The sequence below is a fragment of the Pongo abelii genome, chromosome 7 (assembly GCF_028885655.2).
Source record: "Pongo abelii isolate AG06213 chromosome 7, NHGRI_mPonAbe1-v2.0_pri, whole genome shotgun sequence".
NCBI lineage: Eukaryota > Metazoa > Chordata > Mammalia > Primates > Hominidae > Pongo > Pongo abelii.
In genome coordinates, this window is record NC_071992.2 from 141249290 (window position 1) to 141258050 (window position 8761).

The 8761-nt window shown below is 42.2% G+C and overlaps 1 pseudogene; it reads left to right on the forward strand.

The window, feature by feature from the left end:
• Positions 1 to 5126: 5126 nt before the first annotated feature.
• Positions 5127 to 6675, forward strand: LOC100450617 (magnesium transporter MRS2 homolog, mitochondrial-like; annotated as a pseudogene).
• Positions 6676 to 8761: the final 2086 nt, after the last annotated feature.

The following is an 8761-nucleotide window of genomic DNA, read 5'->3' on the forward strand; positions in this document are numbered from 1 at the left end:
TTAGGGTGAGGACAGCCAAAAATCCATGATCTCTGCAAATGGCACACCTACCCCTAACCAGCTCATCTATAAAACCCCCTGCATTTCACCGTGGAAGCAGAAACCTGTTTGGGACCCCTCACTCTGCAGGAGAAAGCTCTTCTGTTTCTTTTGCCTATTAAACCTCTGTTCTTAACCTCACTACTTGTGTATCCTCATCCTTGATTTCCTTGGCCATGAGACAATGAACCTCGGGTACCACCCCAGACAATGAGGCTGCTTCATGAGTACAAGTATCTGTGGAGGACAATAGAAAGACATCTTATTGTATTATTATTTGCCTTTTCAAGCATGTATTCCTTAATTACCCAACAAAATTCTAAGCTCCTCAAGCTGGAAATCAAGGTAGAATATAAACATGGGTCCCAATATCATTTCTACCATTTAACCAGTTGTGGGAACTTGAGCCTCAGTCTTTTTATATGTAAATTGGGGATTAATATACCACATTGTGGGATGAGACGGGCTAATTCTGACGTAAATATAAATGTTGAGCACAGTGCCTGACATATATTAGATACTCAGTACATAAATTGGAGCTCTTCTACTGCTGCATAGCCCCTCACCCATCCCAGAACCTGGTGCAGGGAGTATCAATCACTATTTGTTGTTGGAGGGATATGCAGATGGGGTAATCGTTATGCTCTGAACAAAGCCATCCAGCATTTTCTCCAGAAGGATCGATGTCTGCTGGATCCCCACTGGACTTCAGGTTCTTAGTGATGCCTTCTTCACATGCTCCTCTTTCCCAGGAAACAGCTTTTTCCTGGATTGGACCCTCTGAGTTCTGTAGAGATACCCACGACTTATTGTCATCGACCCAGCACCCGTGCTCAGTTCAAATGTTACCTCTTCTCTTAAGCCTTCCGTGGTCTTCTTCCTACTAGCTCCTGCCCAGGAAGACCTAGAAGAACCAGTCACTTCCTATATAGTCTTCCTGCTCCCTGCTCTTGTATCTGTTTGAGGGTTTATCTCACTGGTGACTGGGGAAGATTTGGGGCTGATTCCATTTGGTATCAACCAAGCACAGCCTGTGTGGCTTTTCCTTCTACCCTTTAATTACTCAGGGACTTGGGCCATTAAAAGAAGGTTGTCTGTACAAGATTAGTCAGAATGTGATTGAGCAGAACGTTGCAGGCACACATGGGCATCACTTTTGCTAATTATCAGAGGGCAACATGCTGGTTGCAAATGAGGTCAGATGCCAAGGAGAAGAGGTGCACTGTAGCTCCCCAGCATAGGCAAAGTGCATTGCTCAGAGGTATAGAAATGCCACAGGCTGCAGGTGCTAATCTAGTTTTCAGAGAACCCTCTGGTTCTGATATTGGACTCTGCTGGGATGGAAGCCAGGCAGATCTGTGAAGACTGATTTGGCACGGCTCTGCTGTACATGGTTTCTCTAGGCTTGGACCCTTCATCTTGGTCCCCACCCATCCCATTGACATTGCTCCTTCAGAGTTCCCATAAAGACTCTTTTCTAGTCTCAGAGGAAGAAAGTGAAACTTTACCCTGTCTTGCCTTGTAATATCTCAACTGCAGATCTCATCTGGGACACGCCCTTTCTTTCTTTTCTTTCCTTTTTTCTTTCTTTCTTTCTTTCCTTCTTTCTTTCTTTCTTTTTCTTCTTTCTTTCTTTTCTTTCTTTCTTTCTTTCTCTCTTTCTCTCTTTCTCTCTTTCTCTTTCTTTCTCTCTTCCTTCTTTTTCTTTCTTTCTTTTTTTTTTTTGACAGAATCTCACTCTGTTGCCCAGGCTGGAGTGCAATGGCCTGGTCTTGGCTCACTGCAACCTCTGCCTCCCGGGTTCAAGCAATTCTCCTGCCTCAGCCTCCCAAGTAGCTGGGATTACAGGTGCCTGCCACCACACCCAGCTAATTTTTGTATTTTTAGTAGAGACAGGGTTTCACCATGTTGGCCAGGCTGGTCTCGAACTCCTGACTTCGTGATCTGCCCGCCTCAAACTCCCAAAGTGCTGGGATTACATGTGTGAGCCACCACACCCGGCCAGGGACAAGCTTTTAACAAGACACTTGAAAACTTTTTCTCTAATTCTTCTATATCATCCCTTCACTAAGGCACAGGGGCAACTTGTTCAGTTATCTGAACAAGGAAGGAGTCACAGGTAGCCAGAAGCATGAATGGGTGTTTGGGGGAAATTTTGGTTAAGAGTTCAAAAATTAACTGCATTACACCGTCATGTGAATGTTTACTCTCATCTTACCCTGACACTGACAGCTCCTTGCAAGCTGAAACTGTGCAATAGTGCTATTGTCTTTACATGCAAGACCTCTTTGGGACATGTTTTTTGAAACACCACATCAATAGACCATAAATGTGAATGAACTCCCTTTGTTAGAAAATCATCATAACTTCATTAGCCTCTCAGGGTTCAAAGTTAAAGAAAAAAAGAAAGAAAATTATCGTAACTTCCATTTGTAAGCACTTTACAGATTTGTCTTCATGACTTTATTTAATCCTCCAAACAATCCTGCTAAGAAAGGATAGGCATTACCATTTCTTACTTTATGCAGGGCTGAGGCTGAGATCAAGGTCTGCTTGCTTCATAGCCCGTGTTCTTTCCATTAGGAGGAAGAACAGGAAAAGGAGGTGGGAAGGGTATGTTACCATAATCAGAATCCTGATAGCATCTTCGGCCAAACTTGGAAGTGAAGTCCCTTATTTCGGGGTCACATGGAAGCCTAGGGTGGGTGAATAATCTGAGAAAGAATGCTAATGCTAGATAATGCCTCACTTGGTCACAGTGGCTAATAGACTTCACTGCTTTAGCAAAGAGTTCTCCAACATTTTTGTCCCCTCACATTCTTGAAAATTACTGAGGCTCTAAAAGAGCTTTTGTTTATACGGGTTGTACCTATTGATCTTTGCAGTAGTAGAAATTAGAATGGAGGAAATTTTTTCAACTTTTATTTTACGGAGTACATACACAGGTTTGTTACATAGGTGTATTGCATGATGTACCTATGCATGATGCTGAGGTTTGGAGTACAAATGAATTCGTCACCAAGATAGTGAGCATTGTACCCAGTAAGTAGCTTTTTTCAACCCTTACTGCCTCCCTCCCTGTCTCGCCTTGAATTCCTCAGTGTCTGTTGTTCCCATTTTTTTTTTTTTTTTGTGAGAAGGAGTCTTGCTCTGTCATCCAGGCTAAAGTGCAGTGGTGCGATCTCAACTCACTGCAACTTTTGCCTCCCAGGTTCAAGCAATTCTCTGCCTCAGCCTCCCGAGTAGCTGGGATTACAGGTGCCCAACAACACACCTGGTTAATTTTTGTATTTTTCGTAGAGATGGGGTTTCACCATCTTGGCCAGGCTGGTCTTGAACTCCTGACCTTGTGATCCACCCACCTCGGCCTCCCAGTGTGCTGGGATTACAAGCATGAGCCACCATGCCCAGCCTGGAAGCATACTTCTTTATGCAATAGCAAAAAATTACATTTATTAATATGACCACTGATATCCTCAGAAACATCTGTAAGTATTGGAAAGCTATCAAATGCATAGTGGCAAATAACATTTTTTTCTCAAAAATTCTAATTTTCACTTGAAAGCTCAAATGTTGTCATTGGCAACAGTCAGTGGTGTTCCTTGATGTGACAGGCTCACTTTGTTCATTTGTTAAGAAAATGCCTGCCAAATACCCAAGTCTAAATAAGTATAGTTTGTCAGCCATTATCTCAAGTAAAACTTGCATTGCATGCAAAAAAAATAGTTCAGCTTGCAACTTAAATAATTGCAGAAGTACTTTTCCTCAAGACAACCATTTTATTTTGGTATGCAGCAGAAATACTTTTTGTGGACTTCCCATTTATTAAGAAATCAGTGTGAAACTGGCTATTATCTCTCATGTGAGTGATTGAGCGGATGAAGAATCAATGCCACTGCCTCAATTCATGCTAAGGCAGTTTTATTTACCTGTCTTTGCTTTGGCATCGTAAGTGAAGATGGAGAATTGAAAATGGAGAATTTTCACTTATGGAGAAAAGGCAAATAATGTTTTTGCATTATTGGGGAAATAGCTTTGACCTTGAGGACCCTCTGAAAAGGTCTTAGGCATCCCTAGGGGCCCGTAGATCATCCTTTGAGAACCACTGACCTCACAAAATAACTGGTGGTGGAATTCAAGATTCAGCTGGTAGAGAAGAACAATCATTCCTCTCCGTATCAGGAGATTTGTGTTCAGTCCCATCCCTTCTCTGGCCTCAGTTGTATCTTCTGTAAAAGAGGATAATAATATGTCCTCCCTCCAGAGCTGTTATGAGAAGTCAGTCATGACAATGTAGTGAAAACATGTGATTGTGGATAAAGCTCTGAGTGAATCAAAGAACTAGACAATTTATTCAGGGTCTGTGAGTATTGTAGGGGAGGAAGAAACCTAAGCCTCCCATCATATTGCCAAGATGACCATCTGCTCTGCCCATGTAACTCAAGCTAGAAGGGGAAGGAGCTGCTACCCATAGTGCCCCCTCCAGGGACCAGCAATAACCTTGAAGCCTCCTCCCTCTCCCATTCCTTTGCCCTTAGTGACTCCTCAGTTCTGCCCGGACACCCTACATTGCTTTAGTCAATTTACTCTTCTCCTTTCCAAGACAAACACAGGAGAAAATCTAGCTTCAGGGCTAGGCAAAGCATTCCTACACTTGACACGAAAAGCACAATCCATAAAAGGTGAAATTAATCAATTAGACCTCATCAAAATTAAAAGCTTTTCTCAGCAGAGGCCCTGATAAGATGAAAAGGCAAGCTAGTCACAGACTGGGAGAAAATATTCGCAAGTCACACATCTGACTAAGGACTTGTGTCTAGAATATATAAAAAATTCTCAAAAGTGAACAGTGAAAAAGCTGTTTAGAAAATAAAACATAGAAAATGAGCAAAAGAGCGCCAGGTGAGCACTGCGGACTGAGCCGCCGCAGGCCGGCATGAAGGCCTGGGGTCTGGCTGCTGCCTGCTCCTAGCTGTAGTGCCATGAATGCCTGCAGAGCTTGCCGTGCCTCCTTGACCCATGCAATGGGACTTCCCTGGCCTTGGATCTGACCTGTGTGGGCCCGCCGGCTCTGCGTAGCAGGTGCAATGCACTGGTTTAGAACTTCTGATGTCTCTCAAGCCACTTTAGCCAGTGTAGCCCCAGTATTTACTGCAACAAAATTTGACAAACAGGGAAATGTTACTTCTTTTGAAAGGAAGAAAACTGACTTATACCAAGAGTTAGGTCTTCAAGCCAGAGATTTGAGATTTCAGCATGTAGTGAGCATCACAACCAGAAACGACAGGTTTATCATGACAATGGAGTATTTGAAAGCTGTGATAACTCCAGAGTGTCTCCTGATATTAGATGATGGTAATTTAAACTTAGAGCAATGGCTGTTCTGGGAACTCCCTTCACAGTTGCCTGGAGAGGGTCAACCTGTTACATACCCTTTACCTTTTGAGTTTAGTGCTGTGGAAGCACCCCTGCAATACTGGATCAACACCCTTTAGAGGAAACAGCGTTTTGCAGACACTGACCCTTGAGACCTTAGAAGCTTTCAAACATTCTTCTGTGGACAAAAGCAAACTGCATATTTTACTACAGAATGACAAAAGTCTATCAGAGTTAGAAACAGATATTAAAATTTTCCAAGAGTCAATTTTGGAGATCTTGGGTGAGGAAAAGTTACTAGAAAAGCTCTGTCTATTAAAATGGAGTGAACCACCAGTCTTTGAAAAGAGCATTACTGGGATTCGCCATGCAGAATGTAAGGTTAGCCTAGAGAAAAGACGAGAGAGAGACCCAAGGTCAGGCGAGGAAGTTTATTAACCTGCCAGGCTGCTCCACCACAGTCAGAGGAGGCAGCCCTGAGCTTACAAAATGAGGGGTTTATATGGGGGAGAGAGACCCTGGGGTTGTTTTTCGGTTAACTTTACCACATATCATCTCGTGACCGGCTTACAATATATTATCCTGTGAAAATAGGAATTTACAAGAGGGTGTTACTTAGGTTTATCCACGTTTCTCGTGACCTCCCCCATGCCACCCGGAGGGCTGTAAGCTAGTCTGGTGACCTTGCTGGAGCGCCTAGATAAGGGTTCAGGAATGCAGCTGCAGAGTATTCAGGGTAGGGGTCAGCTGCACTGAGAGGCGGGGGCAGGTCCTGGAGTAGCTTGTCCCTAACACAGAAGAGATGGACCTGCTGTTGGAAAACTACTACCTATTGGCTGACGATCTCTTCAATACAGTTTGGGAGCTTAGGGTACTGATTGATGATTCACAAAGTATTATTTTCATCAATCTGGACAGCCACCGTAATGTGATGATGAGGTTGAATCTACTGCTGACCATGGGAATCTTCTCTCTTTCACTCTTTGGACTAATGGGAATCACTTTTGGAATGATTTTGGAATCCTCCTTGAAGAGGACCCTAGAGTGTTTTGGCTGATTACAGGAATTATGTTCATGGGAAGTAGCCTCATCTGGAGGCGCCTGCTTTCATTCCTTGGACGACAGCTGGAAGCTCCATTGCCTCCTATGATGGCCTCTTCACTGAAAAAGATCCTTCTGGCAGATAGAAGCATGGAATTGAAAAACAGCCTCAGACTAGATGGACCTGGATCAGGCCGAAGCATGCTCACAAACCATTAGGAACAACCCCATGGATACTGACGTTTTGTGGTAGTCACAGGAAACTTCTGATCCTCTTTTATTATTTTCTTGGTTAGAGTCAGACACTTGAAAAAAATTAATGTCCAATGACAAAAATATTTTGGCGATCACAATACTACAACGTGATTGCATTTCCAGAATTCTGAGTTAAAGAAACAAAGTGTTTGTTTTGTAAAAGGCTGAAATTCTATTTCCTACAAACTTTAAATGCTGTTTCTATAGGCATAAGGGGTGGCAAGACAAGAACAGACAGTTGTATACATTTTATTGAATTTATACATATCAAGAAAAGTGCAATTTTGTGCTGGATGAAGCCTAGGAACTTGACAAAGCCATAGGTAGCCATAGTTCTTTGTCAGTACAGGAAATTACGTTCATGTGAATTTCCTGATTCTCAAGTAACTAAAAAGCTAACATTCTATGTATTAACCTTAAAACAAACTCTAGAAGTTTGTGGTTTAAAAACTAAACTTTGACATAACCTTATTTTCTTGTATTTGCACCCCTTTTTAATATAAGGTGAATAAAAAGCAATGATAATTTAAAAAAAGAAAATGAGCAGAAGTCATGAGCAAACCTTTCACTGCAGAAGATGTACAGATGGTAAATATGCACATAGAAAGACGTTTAACATCATTACGTTAGGAGAATACAATTTAAAACCAAAAAAAGAGATGTCCTGGGTATACTGTACTACATACAGTTTAGCAAGATGTTACCACTGGGAGAAAATGAGTAAAAGGTACACAGGTTTTATCTGCACTATTTCTTACAATTATACATGGATCTATAATTGTCTGGAAATAAATAGTATCTTTTTAATAAATTAAGTAAATAAATAATGCCACAGCCCTGCTCCAAATTTCCAAGTTTTTCCCATCACACTTGGAATAAATCCCAAGTACTGATCATATCTTACAAGTCCAACAGGCTCTGGCCTCTGCCTCTAATTTCATCTCAGATGACTCTCCTCCACACATACTCCTTTCTCAGCACACTGGCTTTCTTGTGATTTCTTGAATATCCAAGCTTATTCCTACCCGATCAGGGCCTTTGAATTTTAAGTGTCTTCTACTGGGAACCCTCTTTTCCCAGGTCTTTGCATGGTTTTCCTTCATCACTCTGTTCTTTGTACATTTGTATATTGCCTGCCTCTCTAAGTGGACTGTAGGCTCAATGTGGGCGGGGTCTTTGCCTACACGGTTCACCATTGCACCTGTCAAGCATGGCGTGTGGTATGTGCTCAATAAATCTTGTTGAATGAATGAATGAATGAATGAATATTAAAATGGCAGGTTGACTTGGGTCAGTGTTTGCTTTACCACATTACTCTGTGCTGAGCCTTCCTTATGCTCCTTACAAAACAGATCTGCTTAGGCATGGGGAAATAGTTTCAGAAATAGTAAGATCTAGGTTTGAGTCACACTCTTAACACTCTTCTGCTCATTGTCCATTTGACCAAATCACATCAACTTTTTGAGCTCTATTTTCTCGTCTGAAATATGAGTTGCCCTAAGGAGCCTGGGGATATTAAGATATCAATATCTCTCCCCTCTGAAATATGAGTTGCCCTAAGGAGCCTGGGGATATTAAGATATCAATATCTCTCCCCTAGACCTGCTTCTCCTCCTGGGTATTCCCATTTCAACTCATGGTGCCTCCATCCACCCACACACCCAAGCCAAGAACCTGGATGAATCAGCCTCAGTGCTTTCCTTCTTCATTCACCCCACGCCCGAGCAATTGCCAAGTCTTGACCAGTCTACTCCTAAATCTTTCTCATGTGTCTCTTCCATATCTCTCTGTCTTCCCTGCTCATCATCTCTTGCCTAACCATTGCAATATCCTCCTTAATTGGTCTTTCCCATTCATCATCCATAATGCTGATGAAATAATCTATTATGCAAATTTGATTATATCAGTGCCTTGCCTAAAACCCTTAAATCGTTCTGCATTGGTTTCCGGATATAGAGCAAATTCCTTCCCTTGACACTGATCTGGCTCCTACCCATCTCTTAATCCCTTTATTCACTCCTCCCTAACACTTCTCATAAGCTGAACAAGC